The sequence below is a fragment of the Thermobia domestica genome, chromosome 7 (genome assembly GCF_964235325.1).
Source record: "Thermobia domestica chromosome 7, izTheDome1.hap1.1, whole genome shotgun sequence".
NCBI classification, from domain to species: domain Eukaryota; kingdom Metazoa; phylum Arthropoda; class Insecta; order Zygentoma; family Lepismatidae; genus Thermobia; species Thermobia domestica.
Window position 1 is genome coordinate 201,018,425 of NC_137460.1, and position 15,713 is coordinate 201,034,137.

Below are 15,713 nucleotides of genomic sequence, written 5' to 3' on the forward strand. Positions count from 1 at the left end.
TGCATTACTATATAAAAATAACCATTTATTATAGCTTCGCAATAACAAAAAACGCAAGGTCTAAGAAAAGTTTCAAATAAGAAATAACACGTCTGGATGAATTTTGTGAGTATACAATAATTTATGAATTTGTAAAGAACCCACTGAACAAATATGAACTTGAAGATATTTGTACTTATTAACTAGGGCACCTATAATATGAAAGACCTATTTTTTTCTCAATTGTTTTAACCTATTTATCAGAACGAAGTAGTAACCCTATTATTGCATGTATATTCACACCTATAAATGTTTGTTACTTGTGAGATTGTTGAGATTGTTCTATTTTATATATATCACATTCTTACCACACGTACAGTATGTACATTTTCCATAGCCTGTTTTCAATAATAATAATAATGGTAATTTTAAATGAAAGATTCATCTCAATACAGTTCTGTAATCTTTGTTTTTATAGTTATTACAACTGCTGCCATGGCACTGGAAATCTGCTTGTTATTCCACTTCCTTACGCTAATGTCTTGCGTTCAATCTTGTCTTTGGGAGGGCCGTACTAACGTAGAGCAGTATCTTCTATTGTCCAATATAGAGAACTTCCTCTTCTTTTCCTACAAGCAGTCTGAAAATTAAGAGAGTGAAGAATATAAGTACGATACAATTTACGTAATACAATGCTTAAAACTGTCATAGTATTTAGCAATGTTTTTGTACACATATAATGTAGCTGTTTAGTACACTTGCAAGTGTTTCGGTGGCTATTTTCTATTATTTGCTACCAAACGTAGGAAAGTTTTAGTTAGAAAGTTGGACAAGTTATATTTAAGATGTTCATTAGAGATTTTTTTGTTATAGTCATTCGTTACTAAATTTTATTTAAAGCAACAAAAACTACAAAATAATATTGTTTTGCAATTACTGTAATATTACTATGTGCCGTACATTTAAATAACTCGGTTCAGAGCAAAATGTACCTCACTAGGCAAAAGCCAGTACCTTGTTTGAAACTTAAAAGATTCTTAAACTGAAACCATGTAAAGGGATGAAAGAGCAAACATAAGACGTTTTGAATAGTGCAGAACCTTGGTTGAGAGAAAAGATTATGTGAAATGAAATTAGTATTTTACCAGGTAAGAGTCAAAGATGCATGTGAAGTCCGTCATCTCACTAAGACATGCCTATAGCTCTGTTGTGGGGCTTCTTAGGGTGAACTAACTAACTCTATGAAGGTTCAATGCCGCATTAACAAAAGCGCTCCACTGACTCCTGTCCGTAGCCAATGAATCCAGTTTCAACATTGGATTTACATTTCTGATAGACCCATCTTAATATTGTCCTCACATCTGCGATTAGGTCTACTTAATAAGCATTTTCGCATAAGGCTTCCAGTTAATATTTTTAAAGCCTTTCTATTTTATTTATTTATTATTATTATTATTATTATTTTTTTTTTTTTTTTCTATTCTGCCTACACGAGCCTCCTAGATTAAATGATCCTAAGAAAGCTACGTAAACGGTATAAATTATGCACTTGTTATGAAGTGTCCGTGGTTCCCCTCTTGGGTCCGATTATTTGACTCAGGGTTTTATTTTCAAATACTTTCAGTTTGCATTCTTTCCTCGAAGTAAGCATCCCTACAGTACAACAAGCATAATTATCGTTTTATATATTTTAAGCTTCAAGTTCTTCGACAGAGTTCGCAGAAGCAAAGAAAGTTTGTGCTAAGTAGTACCACGAATTTCCTGCTTTCAGTCGATATTCGCAACACACCTAACACACTGGTCTCCTAATACACTCACCCACTAACCGCACTCAGAATGACTTATTGAAGCTAGCGTTAGCAACGCTTCTACTATTCGACTTGATTGATATTTGCTTCTCTACCACGACAACTCTCGTAAAACTTACCCAAGTTCGATGAAACTTGGGACATGCCTTCCTTCTACTTCCAAAAATAATCCTATTATTTGGGGTTGCAATTCATCAAGTATAAGTGGGGTAAAGTGGTGTAAAATCCACGCCATGTAGCAAGTTTACATGTATATGCAAGACAGTTTTCCAATATCTTCCACGTAAAGATTTTTTGATTATGACAAAACTGTATATTGTAAAGTTTCACGTGTTTTTACATGTATTAGATATAACCATGTTTTTTTACTACGTGTTTGAAGCAGACACTTTTAGACGATAGCCACGAAGATGATGATGTTTACTATTGCCAACGTTTGACAATGCAGAGACAAGCTGTTAGTAATATTTCTGCATAAAAGGAAATTTGACATTATAGAAGAAATTAATTTTACCTGGTTAATCAAAGTACTAACTTTTTAAGATGCTTGGTTATTGAAACCATTTTTAACTCCTTTTTTAAATCGCCTAGTTATTGAGAAGTATTTTTTACACGCTTTAAGATGCATAGTTATTGAGCTTTTGAATTTTTTTAAAGATGCATAATTATTAAAATGATTTAATTATTAAATTTTTTAAAACGTTTGGTCATTAAATTTTTATTTTTCTCTTTAAGACAAACGGCCATTGAGAGGTATTTATTTAACATGCTCTAAGAAACATGATTATTGGGCTTTTTTAATTTCACCAACGAACCTCCAAATATTTTTTAAAAATTTACTTCTTTGTTAGTTTATTTTAAAGAAAACTTTTATAATAAAAGGCAATAAAAAAGTCCAAACTCCTGTGTACCATCTTTTAGCTCTACTCAGAAAGAAAAAAAGAACTTCACAGTATTTTCTTTGTGCAGTTTTAAAGCTTAAAGTTGAAATACGCTAGGAATACATCGAAAAAGCATGAATTGACCTCCATCCGCTCAATTTCAAAAATATGTTCCACAATACTTTTCCTTAAAAATATTCGATTTTGGCATAATATGTCGTACATTTTCTTTGATTGTTTCCAGTCATCCCCTCTGTAGGGAGTTAAAATCAGAAGATAAAATTGTGGATTTACCCTCCTATCTTCCCCTTTGTAACAGACAGTTTGACCGTTGTCTCTTAGTCAATCAATTTAACTACACAGCTTTATAAACTTCCGATAATATGCTTTCATAATAAAATTCTATTTCCCTGACGAAAAAAAAAAAAAAAAAAAAAAAAACAATGGGCATTTATATCTGTAGGGCAAATAAAACTTTCTTGTTTAATACAAATGTTTACACAATATGAATATGAAAATTTTGACTAATATTGTAAAATTTAATGTCAGAATTCTGTTAAATTGTTATTTAAATCAGAATTTATGTAAATTCCTATTGAATGTTTCAAAAATCAGGATTATAGTTGCGGAAATATTAACCGTAAAGAAAATAAAGAATGCTTACTTCAATTTGTAGGATTAATGCCGAACCATTCTAAAAATATATTCTTCGGCTAATATTTTAACTTAACTCAAATACGCGTAGTTATAATCAGAGAAAGTACCTTGTGTATAATTGTATAATCTTAAATTATCGGTGAAGGAAAGTTTTGAGCGTATGTGTACTGTAAATAATAAAATGTTTAATATTACATAGCAGCTCCCTGATCTATCTTCTAGTTCATCGCTTTTAACATGCTCTATGTCTGTCCTTTGTCCCTTTATAAGTAATTTATGTTATGAATAACTGATATGTCTTTACAGTTCAATCTAATAGATGTGCAGAGAGAATCTCCCCATGTTTGTAATATGCGTACGAGTTGTGTTTAACGCTGAAGGCCAGTTTTTTGTGCAGAAGTAGCCTGAATTGAAATTTAAGATACGTGTACACAAGTCGACAAACTATTCTAAAAGTAATTAGCTGGGCGAGTGCTTTACCTCCAAGCTTACATGTAATTATACAGGGTTCCTACTGGTCAGGGAAAATGGTGCAGATCAAGAGAAACGCAGGGAAAAAGGCTGGAAATCAGGGAAATTTTATAAAATATATTTTTTCTAACATTAATTGTACACCAATTTCAGCTTAGCTAACCATTAATGATCACAGTATAGAATGCTGCTCAGATATTTATGAGTGGTAAATAGAATATACGTGCGAGCAATTATTATTTGTCTTTGTAGTATAAATGTTCTCATATATAAATATTCACCGTTATTTATTCTTTATTTATGTCAACGTCATCCGACACCTGTCTTGAAAGTCAGGGAATTTTCTGCCAAATGTCAGGGAAATCGATTTCTCCGGATCAGTAGAAACAGTTATAGCTGTTACCCGACGATGTTGTACTCCAGAGAATTGTTTTTTTAGTGCTGATGTTCACCTACATAAACTGCTTTATTATTACGCAGCTTAACCTTTACTGCATTAAGAACAAATATACGACAGTTTCTGTATATTCTATGGTCGCAATTATTGTATATTTACAGTTAATCTCTGTACATTTGACAGTCGAAGTTTTCCTGTAAACCACTTGTTTCGCTATGGAAAATAAATAATTGAAACCTACAAGGGATAATTCGAATTCTTTCTATTATTTAATTTAACAACGGCAAAACTTGCGAAGTCAGTAGGATTTTTCTTCCGACTGCTGCAGCCCTAAGTGGATTTTGGGAAGACGCTGGATGTCTATTGTGTATCATCTTGGAAGATCTAAATAAATATTCTTGTTATGTTCTCGTCTGTTTCTTCACTCCATTCCTAAAAAAAAGAAGTGTATTTTCCCATGTAAGTTGAAGGTTGTTCTTTATGTGGAGAGACATCTGGCGGGAAGAAGCTGCGACACTCCGATTCCTTGAGGAGTTCCACGATAAATTTTCTATAATTCATTCGGTTGTGACAGAATATACTGTAGAACTTTCCCGTATTTCCCAGTGCTTGGGATTAAAATCAGTCAAGATTGAACTGTCAATATGGTTCCCTCATGTGCGATGGAATATTCCGCCTCGCACCCACCCTAATTAAAAAAAAAAAAAAAAAAAAAAATATGTTCCACTATATTTTAAGTTACAATTGTTTCATTTTGGTGTCATATGTCGTACTTTTTTTGACAGACACAAACCTGTCGTTGATATATACACACGCACTAGCCACTGCGCTCACGACAGTGGTAGTTGGTTATTATTTTAAATATAAATAAATAAATAAATATCTATAAATATCATGATTCCACTTGTTCAGGAATAATAATAGTAAAAAGGGGGACTAAAGAACTTTTACCTTCACATTACATGCAGCAAAAATTATTGAGCAGATTATACAACAGAATCAATAAAGGAAATGGGGAAGAATAATTTCGATTTAGGAGTGAAGGATACTGGAAGTGCCATTCATTATCTTAAAGTAACTGCTAAAATTTACATGAAGAAAAGCAAGGATTTGTATGTTGTATCGTTTTAAAAAATCCCTGAGGCCGAGTGGCTTTGAAAATATTAGTAGTATTGCTCAAAGGTGGAATGAACTAGACTCGGGCGCCGCTGGCTTCGCAGATGGAATTTGAATGCGCAGTAGCAAACCCTGTCCTTTCGTTTCTCACTGGAACCTATCAGTCATTCTTCAACCGGTGATCATAGTGTGGAATTCAAACGTAATTATTATTTTAATTTATTCCTGTCCAACTAGATGTGCAATATTAGGATTCTTTTTTTTTATTATTATTATTATTATTTCATGATGAAAAGCAATAGTTGGAAATGTAAAATGTACACAAAATTGATCTTAAGATCGTCTATAGAATGTATAATTATTTAGAAACAAAGCCAAGCAAAAGCTGCCGATCTCCAACATAGCGATGGCTGCGTTGCAATATTTAGAACAGTACCATAGCTGCCTGTGGTATAGGAGGTGTGTTCAAAAAGTATCGAACCTTATTTTTTTCTTTCGTAAAACAATGAAGCGCGGGAAATCTTCTTTAGTGTAGACATAGAGGGACACTCATGCGCAGTCGTGATCTTTTTTCCGTCCGCAGAAAGCGTCAGTCGCTGGCAGTTGGTCAACGAGTCAAGACGTGTAGTAAGCGGTCGTCGGATTTCAGTTTTTGCAAAATGACAGAAAAACTTGAGCAGCGATATTGCATCAAATTTTGCCACGGACGATGCCATGAGCACCTCACGCGTAAAGAAGACGTACAACCGCTTCAAAGATGGCCTCACATCAGTGGACAGTGAACCATGTTCAGATAGGCCCTCAACAAACTAGGATGACAGTCGTTGAGAAGTGCGGATTGTGGTCTGTGGTCTTGCAGGACCCTCGTATCACAGTACGAGAAATTGCAAACGATATGTGTAACCATCGGATCGGTACATTCAATTTAGAACGTGAATTTGGGCATGAGAACAGTATACGCGAAATTTGCACCGAAGCTGCTACCAATGGAGCTCATTTCGCGCATTTGATTCAGGCTTTCATCGCCAAAACACCAGTCCTGTGTGTTGTCAGGCTCCCTACTCACCCGACATAGCTCCATGTGATTTGGTTGTTTCCCAAGCTGAAAATGCCACTAAAAGGGATCCGATTTGAGTCAAGAGAAGACATCATGCTGAATGCGAAGGCATGGTTGCTCACCATTCCAAAAACTACGTTCCAGAAGTGTTTCCAACAATGGCAGGAGCGCTGGGAGAAGTGTCTGTATTACCAAGGAGACTACTTTGACGGGGATTACTGTTTCGGGTTCCAAATCAATAAATTATTTTTGCCGACTAAAGGTTCAACACTTTTAGAACACACCTCGTAAGTTTACGAATGGTGTAGAGATTTGTGAGCGAGGGAAAATTTTGAGAAAGTAGCCCCATCAACTCCCTATCTTCGGCCCTGCTCACGCGTATATCTTAGATAGGTACGAACAAAATAGGATATGAACACACGAGATATAAATTCTTAGCCATCGCTGGTCTAGTGGCTAGCGCACCTCCTTTTGTGCACGGTGTCCGGGGTTCGATTCCCGGCGAGAGAGCCATGGAAAATTTGAATGCATTACTTGGTTCGGATTCTGCCTTAAACTGTAGGTTCACTTCTTATTTAGTCTTGGTTCTGAAAAGATAGGCTAAACTTAATTTCCATCCCATTTCATTTCCAAATTACTGCAATTAAAGTAAGCGTTGTCAAGGCGTCTACCATTTGACTCAATTAACGTTTGTATATCTGTCCAATCTCTAAAAATTTTATTTATTTTAATTAAACTTGGTTTGTGCCTTTCTTCAACATGCAGAAATAATTCTAATGTTTGGGTTTGCAATCCATTAAGTATAAGAGAGTAAAATCGTCCTATGTTGGAAGTTTGAACAATTTTGCAGGATAATCTACGCAAAAATTATTCGTTTTTGACAAAACGTATAGTACAATTTTTTAAAGGGGAGCCCGATAATCCCCACAGCCTGGGGTTAAAATTTGCCAATAATAGTGTTATTCGCCCTCTCCCCCGGTTTTAGATATATGTTCCACGAAAATTGTATTTTAAAAAGATGTGTTTGACTTCGATGCAATATACCGAACAATCGTTTTTAAGGATAGAAACGTGGATGGACCTAACGTTACGAAAGAATTAATGATGGATTAGAGTATCCGATGTTTCTTTCATAAGTTTCACAATAACTTTCGTAAAGATTATTTGATTTTGTTCGGATATATGAACGTTTTCTTTGATGTTTTTTCCACGGTACCTGGTCCTTGGGATTAAATACTGTCGTAGATTGGTGATAAATTTATCTTACTGATGAAGGATGAATACCCCCTCCCGTTTCATTTTAAAAAATGTGTTCCACAATAACTATCGTAAAAAAAAATAATAATTTTGATACAATATGATCATATTTTGTGAGGCTTCACAATCATTTGCGCTACTTGGATGTAAAATCGATCGACATTTGGAAAGTAAAATTATTTTCTCTCCCTTCCGACGTAAAAACTATGTTCAACGATTACGTACTGGTTTAAGTCAACCAAATAAAAGTCCATATATACAGGGTGTCCGAGAAGTCCTTCCCTGATTACAGAAATTGATAACTCAGGCTAGAAATAAGATAGAAATATGAAACTGGTGTTGAATTGTTTACAAACTATAAAAGTTTTGGTCACATCAGTACACTTCCACATGAGCACCCTTGGTAGCACGTAGCACATCTAGGCGATATTCAATTTCCATCCACACATTAGCCAACATTACTGGAGGGATCGATGCAACGACTGTGGTTATTCGTTGCTGCAGGGTTTCAAGATCTGGTACACGTGTTCGGTAGACCTCATCCATGACATAACCCCATAAAAAGAAGTCTAATGGGGTTATGTCAGGAGAGCGTGGAGGCCAAGCTGTTGGTCCATCACGACCAATCCATCGCCCAGGAAATGTCCTATCGAGATAGGCACGGACGTCCAAACCCCAATGAGGTGGTGCACCGTCTTGCTGAAAAACGACATCGGGGAGATACTGAAGCAGCTGAGGAACAGCATACAGCTGCAACATATCCAGGTACACTGCAGATGTGATGGTATCCTCAGCGAAGAAGAATGGCCCGATAATTCGATCGTGCAATAACGCGCACCAAACATTCACCTTTGGACTGCCTCTGGTGAACTCCCTGACCTCCCTGGGGGGTTCTGAACCCCAAATGCGTACATTATGGCGATTCACTACTCCACTGACAAAGAATGTCACTTCGTCGGAAAAGGCAATTCGTCTGAGATAACCATTATCGTCCTCAATACGTGATAGCATTTCGACCGCAAAGTCATATCGACGTGTACCGTCGTCGGGCAACAAGGCCTGAACGAGTTGCACTTTGTAAGCACGAAACAATAAACGTTTGTGTAAAATGTCATGGATAGAGCTTTTTGGCATCTGTAATTCACGTGAGGCCCTGCGCACCGATTTCTTAGGACTTCTCAGAAAAGACTGCCGCGCAGCCTCCACCGTGTCTGCTGAGGTTCTTGGTCGACCAGACCTCGGAAGGTCAGCAACCGACCCTGTGTTCTTGAACTTCTCATACCAGGCTTTAATGCTCTTGACATCAGGTGGAGTCCTCCCAAATATTGTCTGGAACTGTCTCTACACCGTGGTTGGTGATCGTGTCTCATGGTACCACAGGACACACTGTGCCTTCTCCTGGTTGGTTGGCATGGCTTCTTGGGCTTGTTACTTACGTACTACAAACCTAAAACAAAAAAACAAAAAATGAGACTTGGTAAAACAGAACAAACCTAACACAGACAAAAACTTTTATAGTTTGTAAACAATTCAACACCAGTTTCATATTTCTATCTTATTTCTAGCCTGAGTTATCAATTTCTGTAATCAGGGAAGGACTTCTCGGACACCCTGTATATATATATATATATATATATATATATATATATATATATATATATATATATATACGTATATCGGGTGTCAAAAAATTCCACCGACAAACGTCGGGAGGTAAATCTTCTCATACGAAGAAACAAAAACTCTTAGTAAACATGGGTCTGGAAACGCGTTGTTTCGGAGATATAAGGCGCCGAAACCGTGGGAAATGAATCTTCAAATGCGCATATTTCAGAAACTATTCAACGTAGACGGTGCGGTTTGAAAACTCACCAGCGAAGTCATACCTGCTCTTGTTAAACATGCATGTTTCATAATCTTGCAATGCCTGCAGAAGGGATTTCCCAAAGGAGCATAGGGATTCCCGGATAATCTGCCGAGTGAAGATGGCTCGAAAGGGATATGAATGGACGACTTCCTCACCTGTTAGACTAGGGCCATCGTAACCTGAGCTCTGACAGATCTAACATCGTGTAAGTTGACAGTGTTGCGAACCGTCATAGCAAGAAGAATCAAAGCGACCACATGACAGAACGATAAAGGAATCGAATTACTTTATCACTGATTGAATCAGATTATAAGTTGAAATATTTACAAACTAGATATTTAAAAAAAAATAATCGTACTTCACTTTACTCCTCAACATTCCAGCACAACGTAGTTCCACTAGGCCTAAAGTTATTGCCACAATAATGAATACTTTTTTTCTTTTTCCACTTATTGACACAACTCTGTCCTTTTGACAAATTTGCTACGTAAATAGAAGTGGGGTTACATGGAACAACAACCGGTCCACCTCCCTATCGCCGCAGGGAGTAGGTTTTCGTGTAATTGAAAGCGAAGAGGGTAGTGAGTCTGTACGGCTCTTCTAAAGTTCAAGGGCAATGAACCATTATTTGGAATGTCAGGCTGAAATGAGTATAATTTCTAATGATCTTTGTAGGAAATTTGTTGACATAAGGAAAAATGTACCTACATACTCTATATATTACAGAGATTGTTTTAATGAGCTTTTCATAAGGACTGATTTAGAAATTGAGTGGTTGGAAAGTAACGAACGTGATCCAGCTATGTTTGTCTTTTCGTAGAAGACATTTTTTTCACCAATATGTGTAGGGGAGGATAGGTTTAGACCCACAAAAATACATTTGGAGACACTAGATTGTTTCCATGGTAACCGAACAGTGTTGTCGCATTTATAGCTACTCATTACTGTGAAAGTTTTTGTGTTGTCAGGTTGTTTTGATTTTTTGTGCTATCACCTCAGTGCATTGGTGTGAATATTGTGTTGTTATTTTCATTCATCAGTGGAACATAGTTTGTATTCGTATTATTCACATAGACCTAAAATATAAATTTAGTATGTGTATGTTTGTGTTTATGAACACAATGCCTGAAGTGCGTAAGAAGTGCGGAAAGGGGGTGTCCTTGACAAGTCAGGCACGGGAATTTGTTTGAGTTTTACGTCCCACGGTTATGCCGGTTAGGCTAAAGGAGAACGGGAATTTGTGTTTAATCTTAGGGAATATTTGGAGAAAGAACGTAAAGACGGTCCTTTATTGCCATTGAATAAAGTGATTGAAGAGTAGATTCAGCTTTATACATTAGCCCTACAACTGTGAAAAGAATCACAAAAGAGAAGTGCCTGAAAGACCTCGCTGAACCGACGGAAATTTTATCCACCCTAGGAAAAAAGCGTAAGATTTCTACAGTAAATGGAATTAAATTGTCTACAATTGAAAGCCATTCTCTAACGTAAGTAGTTTTCATTAATATATATATATATATATATATATATATATATATATATATATATAACATTATGGGTCTTAGCAGAGTCGTTCTGACGCGTGTTTAGTGTCATACTAAAGAGTTGAACTGATTTTGAGTTTAACGTCTCTTTCAACAGCGAGGCTATATGAGACGTGGACCTACTGATTAACGTGGAATCCGAACCACATGAGCTCCCGCCGGGAATAGAACCGGGGTCTCCCATGCCAAAGGCGTACGCTAACCCGATCTCATACTAAAGCGTTCGACTAACATGTTTCCATGCAGTAGTCAGGCATTTAGTATGACGCTAATCATATGTCAAAACGACTCTGCATAAGGCCCTATGTGTTTAGAAGTAACGGTTGTTTTCTTTACGATTTTGTAAACTATCTTAACGCAATACTAATTTGTTTGTTTCTTTTGTCAGGCATAATGTTAAATAATATTTTTGTTGTAATACATATATGATTCATTTCCACAAAATATGCCCCTTGTTATATTTATATTGTTACAGAAGATAAATGTGGAACCGCGCTTGATCGCACGTGAGAGTTGTCAGAGCTCTTCTTAGCGCGGCCTTACTCTAACAGTACTTCCTTGTACCAAGACGATAACTCAAACGGATACAAAATGGTGTGTGGTTGCGTAACCGCTACATACGGATGGTGCCCAATAATGAAGTTCGGAATATGAAGTACTGTGAATATGCAGTCGAAGGTTCATTTTGGGGAATAACATGGCGTAAATTTTGTAAATATTTTCTATCGCCTTTATTCATGGAACTGAAATGGATTAATAAGAGTGAATCCTCCCCTTCCTCTTGTTTGTAAATAAACCACTTCCATGAGAATTTCGTAATATTTATGAAATGAAATGAAGTTTCAGTTTTACATCCCACAATTATGCCGGCTAGGCTAAAGGAGACGATGAGAAATGGACGAAATGGAGGAATGAAGAAAGTGGGAGGAAACGGGAGAACCCCGACAAAACTCATGCACACGGTGACTGTCCACCACAAAGTTGACGTGACGCGAGCTGAGATCAAACCAAGGACCCTATACACTAGAGTAATAATATTTAATTTTTGGGGGAAACATAAAGTGTGTTTTGCTTGACATTAGAGTCTTGTTCATAAAATTCGGGGTTCAAATTAGTGTGAACGAAAAAAGAGGCTCGCTCACTTCAATAATGCATAACATCACTAGAAAATTAAAAATAGCATTAAAACTAGTGTTTTTTATTTAGTATCTAGGGGACTTGAACTCCCTTAGCCCCATGAATGTTTCAGTCCTTACGGCATTTCAAAATACACGTGTAATGAAGCAACAATCATTTAAATTTACACATACAAAATAAAAAGCATTTCAGTGACGCAAATGAATATATAACACATGATGAAGAGGTTTATGCACAACAACATACATGACTGTTCATTATAAACGCGACTTTTGTCATTTATTTTCCCATTTTTTTTAATTAAACAATTGAAGCTTAACAAGGAATAATTACATTACAGTTTTCATATAGATTAAATCAGCTTTTGTAATGTACTGAAAACAACTTGAGAAAAATACAAGATAGAGACACGGGATGGATGTAATTAGCAGTGATTTGATCTTTATTACTTTGGCAATCGTAAATCATGCGACTTGCTGCCAACTCTAGATGGATCGAAATATCAGAACAACTTATACATGAACTACGGAATAAGAGTTAAAACTTGAGAAAAGTGCCTGAAGAATACAGGACAAAAATAAGTATTACACAGATGATCTAATGGTGATTGGCATGATAGGAGCTGTAGTGAACTATAGAAAATGAAGAGAAGGTAGAACGAGAGACTGTTTTGGTATACCCGTGCGGAGAAAACTTTTCGTGCAGATTGTAGTTTATGATTTTTTACATTTATTACATTCTTCTTTTCACATTTAGGTAAAATTGGGTGACTAGTTAAGTGGAAATGATAGAAAGCATTCCTTGTATGAAAATGTTCCCAAGCACTATTAAAAACAATAAAAACACGTTGTATAAGCAAAAAACAAAATTAAGCTCCATTAAGTGTATCCTCGCAATTATACTTTCGACGGATTTTTCAAGCAATGGAGGAAAAGAAATTGACTCACATTCTGTAAAGGGACCTGAATGAAGAAATGAAACTCAACCAGAATATTGCATTTCTTGGTTTAGAATTAGTAGCTACATTGTTTACCAAACATTTTTAGTTTTCTGTAATCAATATTCCGTACAAAATAAAAAGGAGAAAACCTTTTCTCTAAACTAGAAGCTGCGAGCTAGGCAAGAATGTTTTAATGTATAGTAAATAGAAAATAGATGTTTCCAGCAAAGGTTGGTGGCCGAGTGGGTAGAGCGACTGCCTGTGAAACGAAAATAGATAGAAAATATTTTGACCTCGGTTCGAATCTGAACCCCTTTTTACTTTTTTTTTTTTTTTTTTTTAAATTTTACTACGAAATAGAAGAAAAGCTGAAAGTATAGAATAATGAAGTAAACACAAAGTATTTTCTTAAATGTGACAAATTTATTTATGGGAGAGACTACATTCATACATTGTTCATTATTAGTATTACTATTATTTCGTCTTTACGTCAGTGGTGCCCACCCACCCCTTATGTCTATGACGCACCCCCCCCCCCCCAATTGTCTCCATAGGTGTTCTTCCATGAAAAAATCTTCTTTTCGATTAATGTTACCCCCCTCATCAAACATATTTATATAGATTTTAACCCCCCCAAATATTTCAATGACGCAGTTTGCGTCATAGCCCCCCCTTGTGGGCACCCCTGTTTACGTGCCGATTACATTTAAAGATCAAGATAAAAGTTGATTATATATATAGTGTGTATCGCGACGTACGCCACAGTTGACTCTTGGAATGAAGATAAGAGTAAATAGAAAATAGAACGAAAAAAAATAATGACGAACAATTCTTTAGGAAGAAATATGGCATATTTTGGAGGTTGTTAAATAAAGAATTCATTAAAATATTACTTATCAGTGCACTGGGAAGAAACGAGGATATTAGGAAAGATGAATAAAAGCAACTGGAAGCATCAGAAATGTGAGCAATTAGAAAAATGGCTAAATGGAACAAAAATGTACAAGATGTTGTTTAGAAAACAGGGTAAAAAAGAGTTACACAAGAGATATGGGTAATAATAAAAGTAAAAGAAACCAACTAGAACATTATTTAAGAAATAGTATTCTAAATCATGTGGTGAAAGATATGCTGGATTATAAAGTAGAAAGGGTAAGAAGGAGACTGAAATGCATAGTTAATATTAAACAGAGTTCCTTGCATAAAATCGAACTGGTGAGTGGCAAGCCGTCATGCACGGGAACACCTACGTTTGTGACAAGTGACCTCCAAGTTAAAGAAAAAAATACTTATAATAGTGATACTTGGTTACGGAAGTGATAATTTATAGTAAATTAACTAATAAGAAAGTAAAAATCGTCCCTTTTTTGGACAGAACATGAGAGCATAGAGGCTGTGTGTGGAATTGAATACTTCACACTTTTTTGGCTTCGATACTCACGTAGGAAATGCAGGGAGCACCACTCCTCCGGTTGCTCTAGGTGGTTTATGCCTATATTGCCGAATGCATTCGGCTACCCAATTACCCATACTGGGTAGTCAGCCATATTATTCCTATTTCGTCAAAAATTAGTTAATTCTCATCTGTCTCTGTATTTTACAGTGTGAATTTAGATGTTTCCAATTTTCATGGAATGGCATGCTAGTTTATTGAACAAAACATTCTACTTAGACGATTTATTTTTTCTTTCAGAAAATTTCTAAACTAAAGATGGCTCTGTTTGATTGATTGTCATCCATCATTAGCTTTTAAACATTACATTTTAACGTTTGCTTCTTTTCTCTTCTCCATTCAAAGCAATTTATGTAAGTAAGATCGTAGTTGACAAACAAACAATTAAGAAACAAACGAAGATGGGAGAATGTCACGTATTATGAATTTACCAGTTGTCTCTAAGACGGCCAGAGATAGGAAGGAAGCTTTAATTGTCATATTATAGTTCACCATGTCATTCCCTTGATGACTGATGGGATCAGTAGCGTAGCCAGGATGTGTATTTGGGGGGGGGGGAAGTGTTGTTATAGGTACATATAGAAAAATTACAAACAAAAATATATAAACATAAATATATATAAAAAATTACAAACATCAAAGTACCAAAGTACATTGTCGGACCTCTTTGAGGGGGAAGGGGGCCTCTGAGCCCCCCCTTCCCTTCGCCACTGGATGGGATGGTGTGGTAAAGTGAGGATTCAGGTCACAGGATTTGAGCTTCGAGATCCTGAACACGAAAATCTCACGTTATTCACTGCATTACATGCATACTATCAAGTTTCATAAAGAAATTCAGATGCAGGTTCTGAAAAGAAGCTTCGAGTCTTACAGCAGAAGAAAGATTGTGTTGTCTGAAGCGAGAACGAATTCTCTATAACTATCAGCTTGCTATACGTAATGATACTTAAATAAGAAACAATTATTAAAGGCAAAACAGAAAAGTATGTATTTAAAGAAATTAAATAAGGAAAGTAAAATAAACACCAACACACTATGCATTTATTTGGTTGAGAAATCATCACTACATAGACTAAAATTTAAATATAATAGGAGAGAGATTTTCAACAGATTAACATTTTCTGTCGTTTTTGAAATTACTTATGTCGC

General features: G+C 35.9%; 1 protein-coding gene across 5 annotated transcripts in view; it reads right to left on the reverse strand.

Annotated features, from left to right (window-relative positions):
* Positions 1 to 12: 12 nt before the first annotated feature.
* LOC145690651 (uncharacterized) overlaps positions 13 to 15,713 on the reverse strand; it is a 78,971-nt gene continuing 63,270 nt past the window's right edge. For all 5 annotated transcript variants that reach the window (XM_081765758.1, XM_081765757.1, XM_081765756.1 and 2 more), the window contains exon 8: positions 13 to 619. The gene's annotated coding sequence lies outside the window, so the exon portion shown is untranslated. The remainder of the gene's footprint in view (positions 620 to 15,713) is intronic.